The 17,874-nt window shown below is 47.6% G+C and overlaps 1 protein-coding gene across 3 annotated transcripts in view; it reads left to right on the plus strand.

Moving 5' to 3' along the window:
* The first annotated feature begins 17,759 nt into the window (after positions 1-17,759).
* Positions 17,760-17,874, plus strand: part of TBCE (tubulin folding cofactor E) — a 50,580-nt gene continuing 50,465 nt past the window's right edge. For all 3 annotated transcript variants that reach the window (XM_006016348.3, XM_025213436.1, XM_025213439.1), the window contains exon 1: positions 17,760-17,824. The gene's annotated coding sequence lies outside the window, so the exon portion shown is untranslated. The remainder of the gene's footprint in view (positions 17,825-17,874) is intronic.

A 17,874-nucleotide genomic window follows, 5' to 3' on the forward strand; every position in this document is an offset into this window, starting at 1 on the left:
AGCTGAGGAGGTATACTCCTCTTTAGTAATCCCTCCCTGTTTCCACTGCTTATATGCCCCACTTTTTGCCCTTAGGCTGCTCTGGATTTCTCTGGTCAGCCAGGGAAGCCTCTTGGCCCCTTTCCCCACTTTCTGCCATATTGGGATCGTCTCCCTCTGTGCCCGAAGGATAGTTTCCTGAGGGGACAAGCGACCTTTCCTGGGCTCCCATCTTGCTAAATCTCTTACTCTGCAGTGCATCATAGACTAAACGCCTGAGTTTGCTGAAGTCAGCCTTCCTAAAGTCTAGCACTTCCACCCTACTAGTTACCTTACCCACTCTACGCCTTATGGCAAATTCTATTATTTGGTGATCACTGTCCCCCAGGTGACCGCTGATCTGTACGTCCCCTACCGTGTCATCCCCTCTTGCCAACACCAGGTCTAGTAAGGCATTCCCCCTAGTGGGACCATGTACCTCCTGCGTCAGGTGGAGGTCCTGTATCTCCCACCAAATGTCAGAGTAGTTTAGGTCCCCCATGACTACCGCCTCCCTAGCCTTTATGGTCTCTGAGAGCTGCCTCAGGAGTTCCGAATCTAGTTCTTCCCCTTGGTGTGGGGGTCTGTAACAGACCCCTACTACCAAATCTCTTTCCCCTTGTCCTCCATGTATCCTAACCCACAATCCTTCTACTTTCTCCTCCTTCGAATCCATTTTGATACGGGTTGATGTATAACGCTCCTTGACATAGAGTGCAACCCCTCCCCCTCTCCTCCCCACTCTGTCCTTTCTGTACAGCTTATAGCCCGCAATATGTACCACTCGTGGTTAGAGTCCCACCAGGTTTCAGTTAGCCCCACTATTAGAGTTAATGTCTAAAAATTTAAATTCTGACTTTTACTAGCCCAATTTCTGTGACTTCTGCTTACAATTTGTCATTAATATTGTACAACAGATGAATAGTCTCTTTCATGAATTACTTAAAATGCAAGAAGGGAAAGAAAGAACTTTTCTCTATGATCTATAAGTCACAGATCAGATGTTCCTGCTTGTTCTGACCTCTGCTGAAAATCTTGATGTACGGATCCATTATTATATTACCTAAGAGAGAGATTCCATAGTTTTTAAAGCATTTTTTTCTGAGTTCTGTCCTTGCATAGATCCAGCTCTGTTTTTAGACCACCTGGACTTTCACTGAGACTGCTGCAGTATCATCAGATTGTAGATAATCTCTACAATCACTCCCATACCATCAACAGTGCTTTTGTAGGCTTTCTGTCCTTGTAAAGTGTCTAGTGTAAAATGCACACTTTTAATTGGAAAGCACTGGCAAATTTTAACAAGTCTTGTGCAGATAGTCTTTAGTCACTGACCTTGGGGAGAATTTAGCCAGCAATCCTCCAAATGCCAGTCAAGCACAAGGTGACAGATCCCTATTTGAACTTCCTAATGTGTCAATTCTCCTTGAAGTCTCAACGTATGTAACAATGTGAGTTTTTTGGGCTGATTATCCCCAAGATCTTCATTTTGTAAGGATGAAGACTGCTTTGTTTTTGGTTTCGTTTGGTTTTTATGTTTGTTTGGTTGGTTGTTTTTGTTTTGTTTTTGGAGAGGGCGTTAATCAGTATTCTGAGATGGTATTTTTTTTTACTCCTCAGACAAATTTAATTTGTGGTTAGACACAATTGATAACTTCATCAAAGAAGGGCATTTTTTCCTGCATGAATGCATGGAGCCACTATGAAGTAACTCTGTGAAGTAACTCATCATCACTAAGACATACAAAAAACTAGAACTCTTGGTTCCAAAATTATACCTTTTATTAGAGCAACTGGAAAATGGCAAGGAAATTGTCCTTTTCTGCAAGCTTTCGGGATCAAAGTCCCTTCATCAGGCTCTGGGAAAAGTGTAGATGGTACAAGATGGCAAAAAGTCATCACTAAAACTTTTCTCCTGTCCTGGCAAATCAGGCATCTGTCCTGCTGTTGAGTCTGGAATTGGTTCAGGGTTCTGAATTTGAAAGCTCTGTTCCGGGAGCATGATTTGCTGGGCCTTGTTGGCCCTTGCAAATGTTAAATCTCGCTCCTGACAGCTCAATTAGCCTCTCCTTAGAGAGGTGTTTATATGCTGAATCCTCAGCCATGACTTTGGGTAGGAGCTCTGGCATCCTGCGGCTGCCATTGCCTGTCATGAAAGGATCAAAGTGCCTCTTTCAGGGGGGAAGGGGAGATCTCTTCCTCAGCACTCCCACAAGAAACAGCTTTATTCAGTCTCACTTTTCTGAGTGGACGCCCTGAAAGGGGCAAACCTCTGGCTTTGAAACCCTTGCTCTTCTCAGTTTCTGGTTTCCACCTTTTGGAGCTCCTCCTTTTTGGTCAGCTCCTGGGATGGATGGAGTCTTTTCTTCTTTTAAAGGTCAGGGGTCAGAGTGCTGAAATCCCAAGCAATACAACATAAAATCATAGAAAATTAGAGTTGGAGGGGACCTCAGAGGTGGGATCTAATCCAACTCCTTGCTTGAAGCAGGACCACCCCCAATTAGATTATCCTACCCAAGGCTTTGTCTAGCCAGGTCTTAAAAACATCAAAGGAGGGAGATTCCACCACCTCTCTGGGTAACCTGTTCCAGTGCTTCACCACCCTCCTAGTGAGAATTTTTCCTAGCATCCAACCTAAACTTCCCTTGCTGCAATCTGAGACCGTTGCTCCTTGTTCTGTCATCTGCCACCACCGAGAACAGTCCAGCTCCATCCTCTTTGTGTAACCCCTCTTCAGGTGGTTAAAGGCTGCTATTAAATCCCCCTCAGCCTTCTCTTCTCCAAACAAAATAAACCCAGCTCCCTCAGCCTCTCATACATCATGTGCCCCTGTCTCCTAACCATTTTGTTGCCCTGCACTGAACTCTCTCCACTTTGTCTACATCCTTTCTGTAGTGGGGGACCCAAACCTGGACACAGTACTCCAGATGTAGCTTCAAAACCACCAGTCCTCACTGTGCCACCCCTAATCCCTTTGTCCTCACTCAGACTTTATTCTGTCCTCCCTGGGACAACCCACCCTGGGACCTCCTCTCCCCACAATTCTCGCAGAGCTTTACTCATTGTCCTCCAACCCAGTCAGCCACACTTGTGACAAAACAAAGCAGTCTCTGTAGCCTGCAGTCAGCCCTAAACTGCCATCTGCCCCGGGCATGAAAGGGGCGTTTAGATGTCCTACTTAGGGAACCATTTACAAACATTATTTACAGTAAAGCCACCCACACTGAGTCTCCCAAAGTGTTCCCCACCAGAACTGCAGGCTAGAGTCCAATTTGCCTAGTCTCCTTTGTCACATCCCCTGCTCCTTTAAAAACTTAACTGAGCTGGCTCACTGCTCACAGTACCCAGGGAAGTTCCAGCCCCCCTTTTCATGACAAAGCATTGGCATTTACACTTTCATTGTTCTTAAAGTGAATTACCTGAATGTTGTAGTCCTGGAGTGCTAGGCTCCATCTCAGCTTGGCACTGGCACCCCTCAACACCAAACACCTATCTAGGAACTACTTTAGGAAACAAAAACCTCTCTGGCATCACATGGTCCACATTTTCATGTCTGTCTTATCTGTTTTTGTACAGCACACCTATGGGAACTCTTGGTACACCTGGCAGCTTTTTTAACCCTAGAGGGCACATCCAAACAAGTGCAGATATGCAGTATGCAGTGCCATGGACTCGTCTGTAGCGCTACACATGCAGGAGTTCCCCATACTGCTAATTTGCAGTGCAAAGGGTTTTTTTGGCACTGTGGGATCCTGGTGTCAGAAAATCCCATTCCTTAAAAAAGTGGGGTGGCACACATGGCAGCAGGATGTGCTGCCGGAAACCTGAGCCTGTCCGGCCAGAGCCAGACTCCAGCTGCCAGCAAGGCTCCGTGCTGCTGGACTGCCACAACTGCAGCCCCCAGAAACCCTCAGAAACCCAGGTAAGTCTGCTGGGGCAGGCCTGGTGCTGGACCCAGCATCCCCTACCCTGCCTGGGGCAACATGCTACATGCCAGAACATGCATACATAGGCCTTTTCCTAGGACAAGCAGCAGTGGCACATGTATTGTCCCTGGGGAAATGCACATTCCTGCCCATCGCGATGCGCCCAGAGAGTCTAGTAGTCCTTTTGCCTCCTTTAATCCAGGTTAGTCTGAAACACCTTTAAAGCACTTACTGTGGAGTGGGCAGTTATTTCAGGTGGAGGGCCGTTTAACAAGTTTTGGTGAGCTGTCTAGGGCCTCATGGGTAGCTCCACCCCTGGATAGTTGCACTGCCCCCTGGTTGCCATATTAGGACCAGAAGTCCCACACCCTAACCCCTGACCTTTGCCACCGGAAGTCCCTCTCCTCACCCCCAGAAATACTCCTTTTGGGAAGGGAGGGTTCCCATCCTAGAACCAGAAAAAAAAAATTGATATACTAAAAGTAAAAAACCTACTATAACATATTTTAATTTTGTTACAAAAAATATTTGTCATGATTTGTGTTTGCATACAGTGAAGGGATTGCATAATAACTAAAAAATAAAGTCTCACTGTTGTATATTATGTGTGGTGCATGGTTGGGGAGGTGTATGGTGAGGCAAGGGGGGTGTATGGTGGGGTATGGGTGTGTGGGAGGGTTGTAGGGGGTGTGGGGGGAAATAGGGTTTGTTGGGGTGTGTATACATTGGGGGTTATGGGTGTGTGAAGTTTGTGGGGTATGAAGGAGGGTGGGGGTGTGTAGGGATCTTCCCACATACACACTCCTTCACATAGTGCGCAGCCCCTACTGCAGGCAGCAGCAGCAGGTGGGTGTTTGAGGTGCTCGTGCCCCATGCAGGCACTGGAGCCTGGCAACATGCAGCTCCAGCCAGCACTGCACATGGAGGCAAAAAGCGCACCTTGCCTGCCTGGCTTCTATCACAAGGGTTCGGTGTGGTGCACCTGCAGCTCTCACACTCGCATGGCACCAGAGGAAGCCCAGGGACAGGGGCTCCCTCCAATTCCAGTGGAGTTCTGGGACCTGCGCAGCAGGTACTGGGGAAGGCAGCTGGCTCCAGCATAGGACTTCCCCCAGTGCTGCGCAATTGTGGGAGCTGCAGGGATGCCATGCATGTGATAGAGGCAGGCTGGGCAGGCTGCGCTCTTTGCCCACATGTGCAGCGCTGCCCAGAGCCATGTGCCACCAGGTGTCAGTGCCTGTGCAGGGCACAAGCGTCCTGAGCACCCCTGCCTGCTGCTGCTCTGCCTGCAGCAAGGCAAGGCCTGTGCTCGCTCCCTTCCTCACACCCACACATTGCATATCTGCGCTCTGCACTTCCATCACCTCCCTGGGCACAGAATTCACGCTGCCACCAGCCCCAGCTGCAGCTGCCCCCTGCCACTGCTTCCCCACCCAGTCTCTGCTGCTTCCCTACTTACTGCCTGGAGTGAGCAGGATGTCGGGGAAGCCAAGCAGGTCTCCTGGAGGCTGCAGCAGTGGCAGCAACAGCCCATCCAAAAGCTGCTGCTGGCTGGGATGGGCCCTTCTGCTCATGAGGGTGGGAGTCAGGTGCAATAGGGTATGTGGGGACGGGGTGTATATGTAGGCACTTTGCTCCCCGCCCTCATGCGTGGAAGGGCTGGGCAGGGCACAATTCATTGGTGGGCACTGCAGGCCAAATGAAAGTACCTAGAAGGCCGGATGTGGCCCATGGGCTATATTTTGCCCACCCCTGTTATAATATATATGGTGACATATTGGCATATCTAATAATCCTCCAAGGCATTCTGTTTTGAGTTATCTGACATATTGCCCTTTGTATCTTTTTAGGCTATGTTGAAAGTATTTGTATTTTTATTTTTATGTAGGGCCAAGCACACAGTTGGTTCTGAAAATTAAAAAATAGAAGATGAACGGGTGTACTATCAATTCCCTAATATAGTTGGGAGCAGAATTACCATTTCATAACTTTCTGTACATTTTCAGTTTCCAATACTGTCTGTTGGGCACGCAGCAATAGCTTTTAGCTGCCTACTGCTAATTGTTGTGCTTCAGTTGTTCTAGTGGACAAATCTGTGATAATTATTTTTTCTTTTACAGTAGTATTGTGATGTTCTGCGTGAGAGAAGGAAGTGACAGGGCTCTTAAAATTGCTATGGGGCAAAAGTGATGGTTCTCTTTTGTTAACAGAGAAATAAAGCCCACCTAAAGGCAAGAGGAATTGTTAAACTGTGTGACCTATGTCTTAATAGTACTTCATGAGTCACTGTGGTAGATGGATGCTACACAAAAGAATTGTGAAAACTTTAATTATTTTTGTTTAGAAGAAACATACCCTTTATTCCTGTTTTTGCATGTCTTCAAGTTTAATCATCTACCTGAAAAATAACTGTCAGGAACTAGCTTATGGGCATTGTTCATTGAGTATATTAAAATGTTAGGGCCTGAATTTTGAATAATTTCTAAATGGGTGCCTGAATCAGAAACAAAATGTTTTAATGTTTCTTGTTTGAGACAACACAGGAGGAGATAAAAGAGGAGTAACAAGAAATTGGGAAGACAAATGCTATTAAAATATGATTTGGCCTTTCCCCCTTTAGGCCATTGGCATCAACCTTCTGGCCCTGCAGACCAGATGCATGATACAGGGTAGGCACACAGGCTGGATCCCACATGGGGTTAGCATATGGGGTTGGTCCATGGGTGTGCTCCAGCACACCAGCCCAGCCCTGCACATCTGGATCAGGATGTGCATTGTCACAATCTGGCACACAGGGCCATGTTACCTGGCCTACAGTGCTCCCCATGGGTCTGGACATTTGGCATCAGGGGAGCAGCAGTTAATGCTGCCACCACACCCCTGCTGCCAGCTTTCCGGGTCTTGGGGTGTCCCACCAGCCAGATGACATGGCTCTCTGGGCCAGATCTAGTCTGCAGGCCAGGAGTTGAGCAACCCTGCTTTGGGCAATAAATCTTCCTCATCTATCGATCACAGATGTAGTAATTGGCATGTGCTTTCAACTCTCTAAAAGTGCTGGAACTGGACAAAACACAGCACAAGTATCCATGACTTGGTATGTAACCCCCATTTGAGAGAAGTTCTCAACACTTGAAACTCACTAAAGTCAGAGAAAATTACAAAATGTCATCTCTCCTCAAGATTCAGCTGTAAGATGGCTGTGATCATATTTTGGGAAAGGTCTGACATACATATGTATTAATTGTTACTTAAATATATTCTGAGAAGAAATGTTAAGGAATTATGAAATGAAATTTAAGAGAAGTCCAGCAATGTTAAAACATCTTGTTAATGAGATTGACACAATGTTTATGTTCCTGAAAGGCCAGTCCACAGTTTCTAATTTCAGTTCATAGTCTAATATTGTTTCATTGTTTCTATCCTCTATGTTATATCAAAGAGACTTGCTGCTCCTAGTAGAAAAGGCAGCATGGATTCCTGGAAGCAGTATTATAATCTTTAGACATATTTCTTCACTGTGCATATAGCTATAAAATTATGCATTATACATTTCAGGGTACATCTCTGCATATATGGCAGTTCCTACTGTACTTTGTATATCCTGAAGCATGGCAATAGGTCATCAGCCTAGCTGCTGTTTTAGCTAGACCCATTTCTGAGTAAATAGATTGGCTGCTAAAAATACAACTTAGGTGACTGCTAAAGATCCCACACACTATTCAGACTACCTTGAACTCCCTGGCTCAATGTACAGTAGTGACCAAAAAGCTAATAAAATGTTGGGCATCATTAAGAATAGAATTGAAAACAAAATGAAGAATATTGTCATGCCACTAAAGAAATCTGCGGTGTACCTACACATCTTGAATACTGAGTGCAGTTCTGGTTTCCGCATCTCAGAAAGGATGTAGTAGAATTAGAAAAGGTATAGAGCACAGCAACCAAGATGAGCAGGGGTATAGAGAAGTTGTCATACCAAGAGAGAGACTAAAAACAGTTAGGAGAAGGTTAGGACTCTTCAGTTTGGAAGAGTCCTTTTCCAAAAGGCTGAGAGGGTGTAGTGGTGTTAGCACCACTGTTTCCCAGATAGTGCTAAGGGCTCACTAAAGCACAGTTAACCTTTAAATGGAATGTGAAATATGAATGCAGACAACTCATTATCTTAAAATCAAAGTCTAACTTTATTAGTAAGCCGTTTCTATATTCAGAGAGAGAAAAACATTCAGTACAATAATCTCACCCAATCCCAGATGTTACTCTGCTCAACAGAAAAGATGGCCACTAAATTCCTGAAAGCACAGGATGCATTGTTGGCTGCAACAATTCAGACAGGTGTTGAAAGCTGAATTTATGATTATGATGACAACACCTAACTTTCTGGCTGCCCCCTTTATGCTTTTCTTTAACTTCAGGCCTTCAATGACTCTTTACTTTTGAATTGGTCTCTGTAGTCAGCATACTGTCCACCTTTTATTCAGTCAACATATTCCTTTGTTCAACAGACTCATCACAACCACACCTTTCAATTTGACCTTTTTCCGGTGTCTTTATTTGGGCATTGTCCATTGGTCTCCCTTATCACCTTTCATTATCATATTCTATTATTTAATTCCTCTGATTCAGCTACTTAGTGCCAAGTTCAGTTAATTTGAGCTGGTAATAAGGTCATTGTTATGTTATGTTAGAAAAACTTCTCACAGTGGAAAAAAAAGATATAATATAATATAATATAATATAATGAGCACTATGAGCTCTACAAAAACAAGTCAAGGCCAGCTGATAAACCAAAAAGTTAATAAGGCTATACAAAACTTAAGCAATGATTAAATAAGGCTAAATATAAACAATACTATAATTCACCACTCTATAAGCAGGTGCAACTTTAAAGCATAAAATATAATAAGCTACCATTAGAGTGGGACCTAGGCTGAAGGCCCACACTGGGGTGGGGTTCAGGTGCTACACTCTCAATGGGTTTTTCACCCCTTTATTTCTATATCCCGCCTGCCATGACTTGATGTTAATGTAAAGGATATCAGAAAGTGGTACCTGACTTAATGGGGTTCATTAAGATGAGCGCAGGTCTCAGTTTCTGGGAGTCTTCTTTGGGGCTCTGCCTCCCCAACACCTCATTCCTTTCCGCTTGGGTATTCCAATGATGATCAGGATAGGCGCCTGGCCTTCCTAGGTGCCTATCTTTACATGCTGGGAGTAAAGTTCTGATGGGAGAAAAAAAAAACAAGCAGCCTGGGAATGACATGAGCTGGCTACCTTGTGACTCTGGTAAGGGTCTACAGCCAATTACATGGGCCACATAATTAATAATCAATACAATGTAAATAATCATGTCTGTCTCTCCTTACAGGCATCACTTTGGCCTTGCAGAGAGCATCTGCTTTGTCTTCAGACAGTTGAGGCTCTTCAGGGTTCACCCCCCAGTTACAAGCTTAATTCACAGGGCAGGTCCTGTGTTGGGCCAAACCCTGTGGGTACTTTGAGGCCACGGTTACCATAAACCCCTGTGAGGCCCTTGCAGGTACCTGGCATCCAGCATCCTCAGGGTGGTCAGGTTCCTGCTGTGAGAGCTAGGGTCAAGCTGGTTTCTGGTAAGACATCCTCAGCTCTGGTAGAGGGAAGCAGCATGGGCTGGTGCCTATGCCAGCACCTGCCCTTCTCTGGGGTCAGTGCTGTTGTGTAAGGGAAGTTCTGGGTTGGCCTGGACCAACCTAGACCCCTGTATGGCCCCACATGCCCTGTGGCTGCCACCAAATGCTGAGAGCTCCTGTGGGACTCATCATACCTGCAGCTGTGGCCTCCAGGCTCTAGGCAGCACCAGACATGCTGGCTGCTTGGTCTCCTTCCTGGCTGGACTCCAAGCTCAGGTGGAGCCCAGCTTCCAGCTCTCAGCTTTGCCTGGAGGGTGGGCACATGGGGAGCACATCTTGTCCACCCCGCCTGTGGAGCAGATGCATGGGAAGCACACTGTCTGCCTGTGGGCTCACTGTTGGGATGACTCGGGGTCTCATGGACTGCAGGGCATCCCGGTGGCCATCACCCCAGTAAGTGCAGGGTCTGGCTGGGTCCCTCCTACAGAGGGGTATCACAGGGGTCTATAAAATCATTAAGGGTGTGGACAAAGTAAATAGGGAACTGTTATTCACCTAGTTCCAGAATACTAGAACTTGGGGGCATCCACTGAAATAAGTAGGAGACAGATTTAAAATTAATAAGATAAAGTATACTTAGTTTTACATAGTGCATAGTTCACTTATGGAACTCATTGCCACAAGAGTTTTTAGAGGCAGCTAGTACAGCCGGGTTAAAAAACAAACAAGACAAATCCATAGATGACAGATCTATTAATAGCTATTACACAGAGCAGTCAGAGATGTTTCCTCTGGCAGCTCTAAACCAAAATTGGTTTATACCAGGGAGGGTAGGACAGCGTATAGACCACTCTAGATATACCCTGTTCAATGCTCTCCCTTTAAAGCAGGGGTGGCCAGCCTGCAGCCAGCATGCCATAAGTGGCACAGAAAGCCTCTGTGGGTGGCATGCAGCAGATCAGGGAGGGGACAAGCCCACAAGGTAGATAGGGCAGGGAGCAGAAAGCAGAGCAGCTGATTGGGCAGGGGAATCAGACACTTCAGCCTAAAGAAAAGAAGGCTGAGAAGGGACCTGATTGCGGCTTACCACTATATCAGAGGTGTACATCAGGGGCTCAGTGAACAACTGTTCACCAGGGCTCCCTGGAGGGAAACTAGAAACAACAGCCACAGGCTCCTGGAAGATAGTTTCAGGCTGAACATTAGGAAAAACTTCTTCACAGCTAGGGTGTCCAGACTATGGAACAAGATCCCCCAAGAGGTGGTGCAATCATCTACCCTAGAGGTCTTCAAGAGAAGACTGGACGGTCACCTAGACTGGATGGTCACCTGACCCCAGATGTCTTTCCTGCTCATGCAGTGGGCTGGACCCAGTGACCCTTCAGGGTCCCTTCCAGCCCTATGATACTATGATTCTATGGAATTGGAGGAATTGGAGTGGCACATGGGGAGAGTGTGGGGCCAGTTTGTGGCACACCTGTCAAAAAGGTGGGCCCCCACTGTTTTAAAGCATCCACTTCTGCCACTGTCAGAGACAGGATACTAGGCTAGATGGACCGTTGGCCTGACCAGGCCAAGGATATACTTGTGTTCTCATCTGTTCTTATATTAATGTCACCCCAGACATAATAGTCTCAAAAGACCAGAGCAAGGGATATTAATAATTCTTCTATGGGAACATGTTTAAGGGGTTAGCATGAACCCTGCATGTCCTTGGAGGCTGGGGGGGGCACAGTGGTTGCCTGCAGGCAGCAGTGTCAGCAATGGGGGCATGGCAGCAGCGAGTGGGGATCTCCGGCAGGCGGCCGCAGCAGTGTTGATGGTGGGGGGCAGGGTGATGAGTGCTGACCAGCAGTCGACAACCACTTGCAGACACTGCTGGCAGTGTCAGCAACGGCAATCAGGGACTGCCTGCAGACGCTGCTGGCAGTGTCGGGGGGTGGGGGGGTAGCATTTGGTAAGTGGCAACCGCCCACAGGCACTGCTGGCAGCGTCGGTCGCCCTTTTTGCACCACCAAGCTCAGGGGGTGCACATGTACACTCGTGCACCCCCTACATGTCACCAATAGGGGATAGTCAATAAAAGGTAATAGGAATAAAACAAAACTGTAGTTTTAAATTACCTCCTTCTTTTATTACTGCTGAGCATGGTGTACTACAGTGGTGCTCAACATTTTTTTCTTGTTTGGCTGGATGGGCAGTGCTTGGTCCCTCTGTGGGCTGGATCTGGCCAGTAGACCCAATCTGGCACCAGACGTGGGTGCAGCAAGACCCCAACCCACCATGCAAAGTGGGTTGCAGAGCAGCCCAGCCTCAATCTAGCCACATGGGGGAAGAGGGCTTGGTCCAGTCCCAACCCAGCCCTGCAGGGGGCAAGAGGCATGACCTAGTCCTGATCCCAATCCAGCCCTGTGGTGGTGGGGGAGTGTAGTCCAATCCCACACAAGGAAGGGGGTGTGTTCCAGTCCCAACCTGGCCAGGCAGGAGAAGGGAGCACGGCCTGGTTTTGAACCAGCTGTGCAGGAGGAGACATGGCCCAGCCCTGGCCTGGCCAGGCAGAGGAAAGGGGTTGAACCTGTTGTGGGAGTGGGGAAGAAGGGGGCATAGGCCAGCCCTGAACCAGCTGCACAGTGAGAAGGGACATGGCTCAGCCCCACCCTGGCCATGCAGAGGGAAGGGAGTTTGGCCCAGCCCCAATCTCATCATATGGGGGGAGGGTTGTGGTTTGGGATTTTGGCAGCTGGAGGGGGTGGCAGTGCTGCCTCTGCTCCCCCAACATCAAATTTCCTGAGCTGTAGGAAGGTCAACAGGCCAGATTCCAAAGCTCCACAGGCCACATTTGACCCACAGGCCAGAGGTGGAGCTCCCCTTGTGCTCCTGATGACTAACTCCTTCAGAGGCATGAGCTCTCATAAGCTATGGCTCTGGAAGGACTTGAAGAAAAGAGAGGTACTAAACAGAAAGGAATAAAGTAATTTCAATAAAGTGGGAGGGGAAAAGGGCAGGAAAGGAATGAGCACTCAGTAAAGGTGGGTTGAAGAGATCAAAAGGGATAAACCAAGCAGTTAGCCTTCTGAGAAACACAGGGGCTGTAAGCCCTAGTCTAGATAATGGGATAGGAATCCAGAGTCCCTGTTGAGACCATACTTAGCATGAACCAGTCACTGGTTGATTTCTTGTGCCGCAGTTAGCTTTCAAGTTTTTTTTTATGTTGTTTAAGAACAGCCACTCTGAGGTCAATGATGAAGTGTCCAGGGAGGTTAAAGTGTTCCACCACAGGCGTTTGTGTCTTTCTAGAACTGATGTCAAATCAGTGCTCATTCATTCCTTCAGGTAGGGATCACTTTGTCTGTCCAATGCAAACAGCAGAGGGACACTGTAAGTAAGTGATGGCATACATGACATTGACAGAGGAGAGTTGAATGAATCCCAGATCTTATAATCTGTTTAGCTTGGTCCAGTGATGATGTGGTCAGTGTTAATAAGCAGGCACAGTTGGCATCTGGGTCTGTATAAGGCCTACCTCATACATATTCTTAAAAAAGGATCAAATCACCTGTTTGTAATTTGTTCTGTTTTAAAGATAAACATACAGAGCTCCTTTTGCCTCTCACTATAAGGCATGCTTTCTAATCCTCTCATTACTTTTGTGGCTCTTTTGAGAGCCTTGCTTCAACCAGTCCATATCCTTTTCAAATTATAGTTTCCAGCATGGGATACAGTATTCCAAGAGAGGTCACACCACTGCTAGAAAGAGAAGTAATAAAACTGCCCTAGTCCTCTTTGATATATTACTATTTACATACCCAAGGAGCACATAAGCCCCTTTGGTCAAAAAAATCCCACTGAGAATTCATGCTCAGCTGATTATCTACTATAATCCATAAATCCTTTTCAGAGTCACTGACTACCTGGGTAGAATCCCTTGTCTTCCTGTAGTTTTTGTACCTAAACATATGTTTTACATTTGGCTGACTTGAAATGCATATTATGTGCTTCTGCCAGCATACCAAGCAATTTAGATCATAGAATCATAGGAAAGTAGGGCTGGAAGAGACCTCATGAGGTTATCTAGAGCAGTCTCCTGCTCAAGGCAGGATCAAGTTCAATATCATTGTCAATTGTTCTAATTGACAATTGTTCTTAGTTCTAATTTACCATTCCCCAGTTATTGTGTTCAATCAGCACAAACATGCATACTTTTCTTCCATGGTTTGAAAATGTCTAGGGTCAAAACCAAACCCTAGAAATGCAATTGATCATTGTGAGTCCATAAGATTACACTCGAGACCTCTCAGTTATTAGTTGTTAACCTATGTATTACAGCACCTGATGAAGTGACCTGCGACCCATGCAAGCTTGTGCTATAGATATAGATGTACTGACTGTGTATATATAGACTCCGTCTATAACAGAGGTTCTCAACCAGGGTGCAAGGGCACTCTGGGGTGCCACCAGATCCTTTGAAGGGTACCGTGAAGTGTAAGGAGATAAGTTGCTAAATCCAAGCTCAGGCTTGTCCTGCCTGAATGATCCTCTACCCCCACCGCCCAACCCCTCTGCAAGGAACTAAACACTGTAATATATACATATTAGGTGTTGAAATAGGGTGCCACTCTTTACAGAAGTTATGAAGTGGGTGGAGGCACCAACTTTAGTGGACTGGACATTGTGTGCAGATACCTGACTCTTGACTCCCCAAATAAGTGCTCTGCTCCCAGCCTAGTAAAGGCCTGAGATCTCGCAGTGGTCAGAGGAACCGCTACAAGGATCCATTGAAGGCACACCTCAAAAGAACAGACACCAACATCAAGAGTTGGGAGTTGTTGGCTGCTGACCAACTCCAACAGTGCCACAACCTCAACAAAGCAGAAGCCTGTTTTGAGGAAAAGTGCCTCATCCTGCAAGTAGAGAAGAGAGAGTAGAGGATGGAAAAAGAGAGGCATCCCCACCTGCTCTCCCCCGTGGGACCTGCCGCTTCTGCAGACAGCTCTTTGGCTCAAGGATTGAGCTCTTAAGTCACCTCAAGACCTGTCCACAAGCTGTGGCAGAGAGCATCCTTGAATGGAGAGCTCACCAACAGCAGCGGGGACACTTTGAGTCTAGTCAAGGCTTTGAACCCAGTGACCCCCCCTGGTTTAGATGGCTAAGCTCTCCCCTGCCATCAACCAGACTTCAACTAGCTCGGAGAACTTCATGGCCCATAGCAGGGAGAACATTAACCAGACAGAATGTTGCTGATTGTATGAACAGGCACCTAGAGAAACTGTAGAATCTCTGTCCCTGTGTTGGCTACAAAGCACCAACTCACAGGATCATCATAAAATTCTAGTTTATTGGATGGATGCAAAAGTCAGACCATAAACCTTGGTGCTGATCCCCTCAAACACACACACATTCACGCACATGCACACATTCACAGTAGCTAGCTATGAACACTAAGCACCAGTGTCAATATATACCTATCCCCAAGCACTGGAGTCCATTGTCGATGGCCAGTTGAGGCTTCTTTCAATGCATTATTGCTTCAGAAGGGGGTCGCCGGCTGGTCCTTCTGGCTGGACAGGCAGGGTGCTGGTCAGGTCAAAGAGGGCGCCATTGGGGGGGTCATTCTTTGCTGCAGCCTTTTATCTCTCTCGGGCAGACTTTGGTGACTCCCCAGTTCTCAGGCTTACCCAATCCAGGTGTTGTTGACCTCGAGGGACGTACCACTTGGTAGCTGCTGGATGGCAGCCGTCAGCCCCAGGGGTCATGTCCGCACGTACGTGCAGTCTCAGGAGTCTGTTGATGAATTTTGATTGATTCACTACCGTGATGAACAGAACTCTGGAAGTGGTTGACCAGGGGGTATTTCAGCCCCAAGGGTCTGTTTCCAGCATTGATTAGTTCAAAGCCGGTCTTCCCACCTTTAACAGTGAAGTTTCAGGGAGTTCCTGGCTCTGTATTGATTCTTTCCTCTTCTTGGTCTGTAGTTTTGTAGGTGTTAATTGCTGCTCATTAACTTGTTTATCCAGACTAGCTACTGTGTTACACAATCAACCATGATTCATTTAGGGACCACCTCCATCCTGCCCTTGCTAACATTGTTACATGGTACAACTTACTTTTAAACTTAAAGTACATTTGTAAAAGCATATACAAGTTCTATTTTTACTGTAAGTACACATTATATAAAAATAATATAACAAAAGAAAGAGAGGAAGGAAGAAAAGGTAGAAAAGAGAAAGCATCCCCAAAAGGGGGCAAATACTGCAAAAGGGGCTTTTGCCATATGGAGGAGCTTCACATTTGGGAGTGGGGAGGGCAGGCAAGGTTTCTTGCTACACTTGGAAATTTTTAAGGGCACGTTGGACAGACACTCGACTGGGATGGTTTAGCCTATCAAGAATACTGCCATAAAAGTGTCAAATTCAGCAATTGTCCTACGTTGAATGAGTGCCTCCTTTACTTGTGTAATTCCAGCATGTGTATGTTGGCTAATGGTACACCACGAACCTACTTTAAGACATACGATGCATCTTGTAAATTCCAGGTTGTACTCAGCGATGTTTGCTTAAGGGCTATAAGGTTGAATCTGCTGTCGACAGTCTCCATAGGGAGTTTCCATGTTGAGGTAATCTGAAGCAGAACAGAGTTGATGTAGCAATTTTGCAAACCTTTTGGGTATCTAATAATGAACAAAACTGTAAAATTGTGGTAGCCATCCTGCAGTCCAACATGGCCACCACAACAGAAATGTTAGGCTTGATCTCGGTTCATACAATGTTTTTAACCCTGGCGGGGACTGAAATATTAACCATGGCAGCTACGCACACTACTTACCAGCTTAGCAATGTGACTTTTCTGACACAGCTGGACCACAGCTATCTGAAACACACTGCTGCCACTTGACCTTATTGGTCAGTTTATACCAGTGGTGGGCAAAATGGCAGATCTGGCTGGCAGCTGGACCATTTTGCAGCAGCGCCTGCCCCATGGCTGGTTTCCATGGAGACCCCAGTAGCAGCAGCACCCTGACAGCTGGGTGTGGGGTTTGCATGGAGACCGGCCCCAGCAGCACTGGCAGGGCATGCTGCTGGGCAGGGAGCTGCTCTGGGGCCAGGCCTAGAGCCTGGCCCTAGAGTCATCATCTTGTAGTGGTGATACCATGGTCTGGAGCCGTGACAGAGCTGTAATCTGCTGCCTGCACACCCGTGCCTGAGGCCTGTGGGCAGCAGGTGGCAGCTCTGCCCATGCTGTCACTGCCACAAGATCCTGGCCCAGCTGCGCGCCCTGCCAACACTGCTGGGGCTGGGCTCCATGGAAACCCTGGCCCTGTGCTGTCACAGCGCTGTGGCTGGGGTCTCCATGTAAGCCAGCCACAGTGACACATGCAGGGACTGCTGTGAAATGGAGCCTGTTGGCCACCCCTGGTTAATACCCTAACCCCCAATTTTCAGATTTAAAAAAGTAATTGAAAATCCATATTTTTCCATGATTAAAATGAAACACCACCATATATATATATATATGTGGCATTTCATTTTAATTATGGAAAAATATGGATTTTGGGTTACTTTTTTTAATCCGAAAATTGGGGATTTTTTTAAATCAGAGAAAACCAGGATAACTGGTCTTGACCAAGCCCTATGCTCCTACGAGCCTATGAACAGGGCTGGCTGCTTCTTCCCACCCTGCGTCAGGCTGGCACGGCACGGCACGGAGTCTGGATCCCCACGTGGCACCACAAGCCGAAGGCCTCACACAGTCCCGCGATCCTTTACCGCCTCAGCGCAGCCCCCGCTGCATACAGGCCCGTGTCAGGACTCCCAGAGCCCTCCCCCCAGCCTGCGTCCGGGCTGCCCACCGCCGCCCTCTACCCTGCTTCCAACACAACTCCCTGGTCCCGCCCCTTCCCTCCCCACGCTACAACCACAGCCAGCAGAGCGGGCCAGGCTCCCATCACCCCCCGCGGGGCATTCTGGGAAGTGTAGTTCTGCCCAGAGACACAAGTCTCCCTCCCCTTCGCGCTTGCGCACAGGGGACGCGGACAAGCCCTCCCTCATCTCCCGCCCCCCGGGTTTACCCAGGAGCCATCGCGGCCCCGGGGCGGTTTGCGTAGAGCGCGTCTCAAAGACCAGGCCTCAGGCATTCCGCTGCGAAAGCCAATGGCAGGGAGCGTGGGGGCCGGGTCTTGCGCTCGGTGAGCCAATGAGAACGCGCCGGCAGCGGGAGGGCGGAGTCTAGGGCTCTGTGGCGGAAGGGCTCGGGTCGCAGCTCTTGCCGGCGGGGCAGGTAGTAGCGGGGCGGGGTATGATGTGGTGTGGTGTGGTGGTGTGTCCCCT

This window comes from Alligator sinensis, unplaced genomic scaffold (assembly GCF_000455745.1).
Source record: "Alligator sinensis unplaced genomic scaffold, ASM45574v1 scaffold93_2, whole genome shotgun sequence".
NCBI classification, from domain to species: domain Eukaryota; kingdom Metazoa; phylum Chordata; order Crocodylia; family Alligatoridae; genus Alligator; species Alligator sinensis.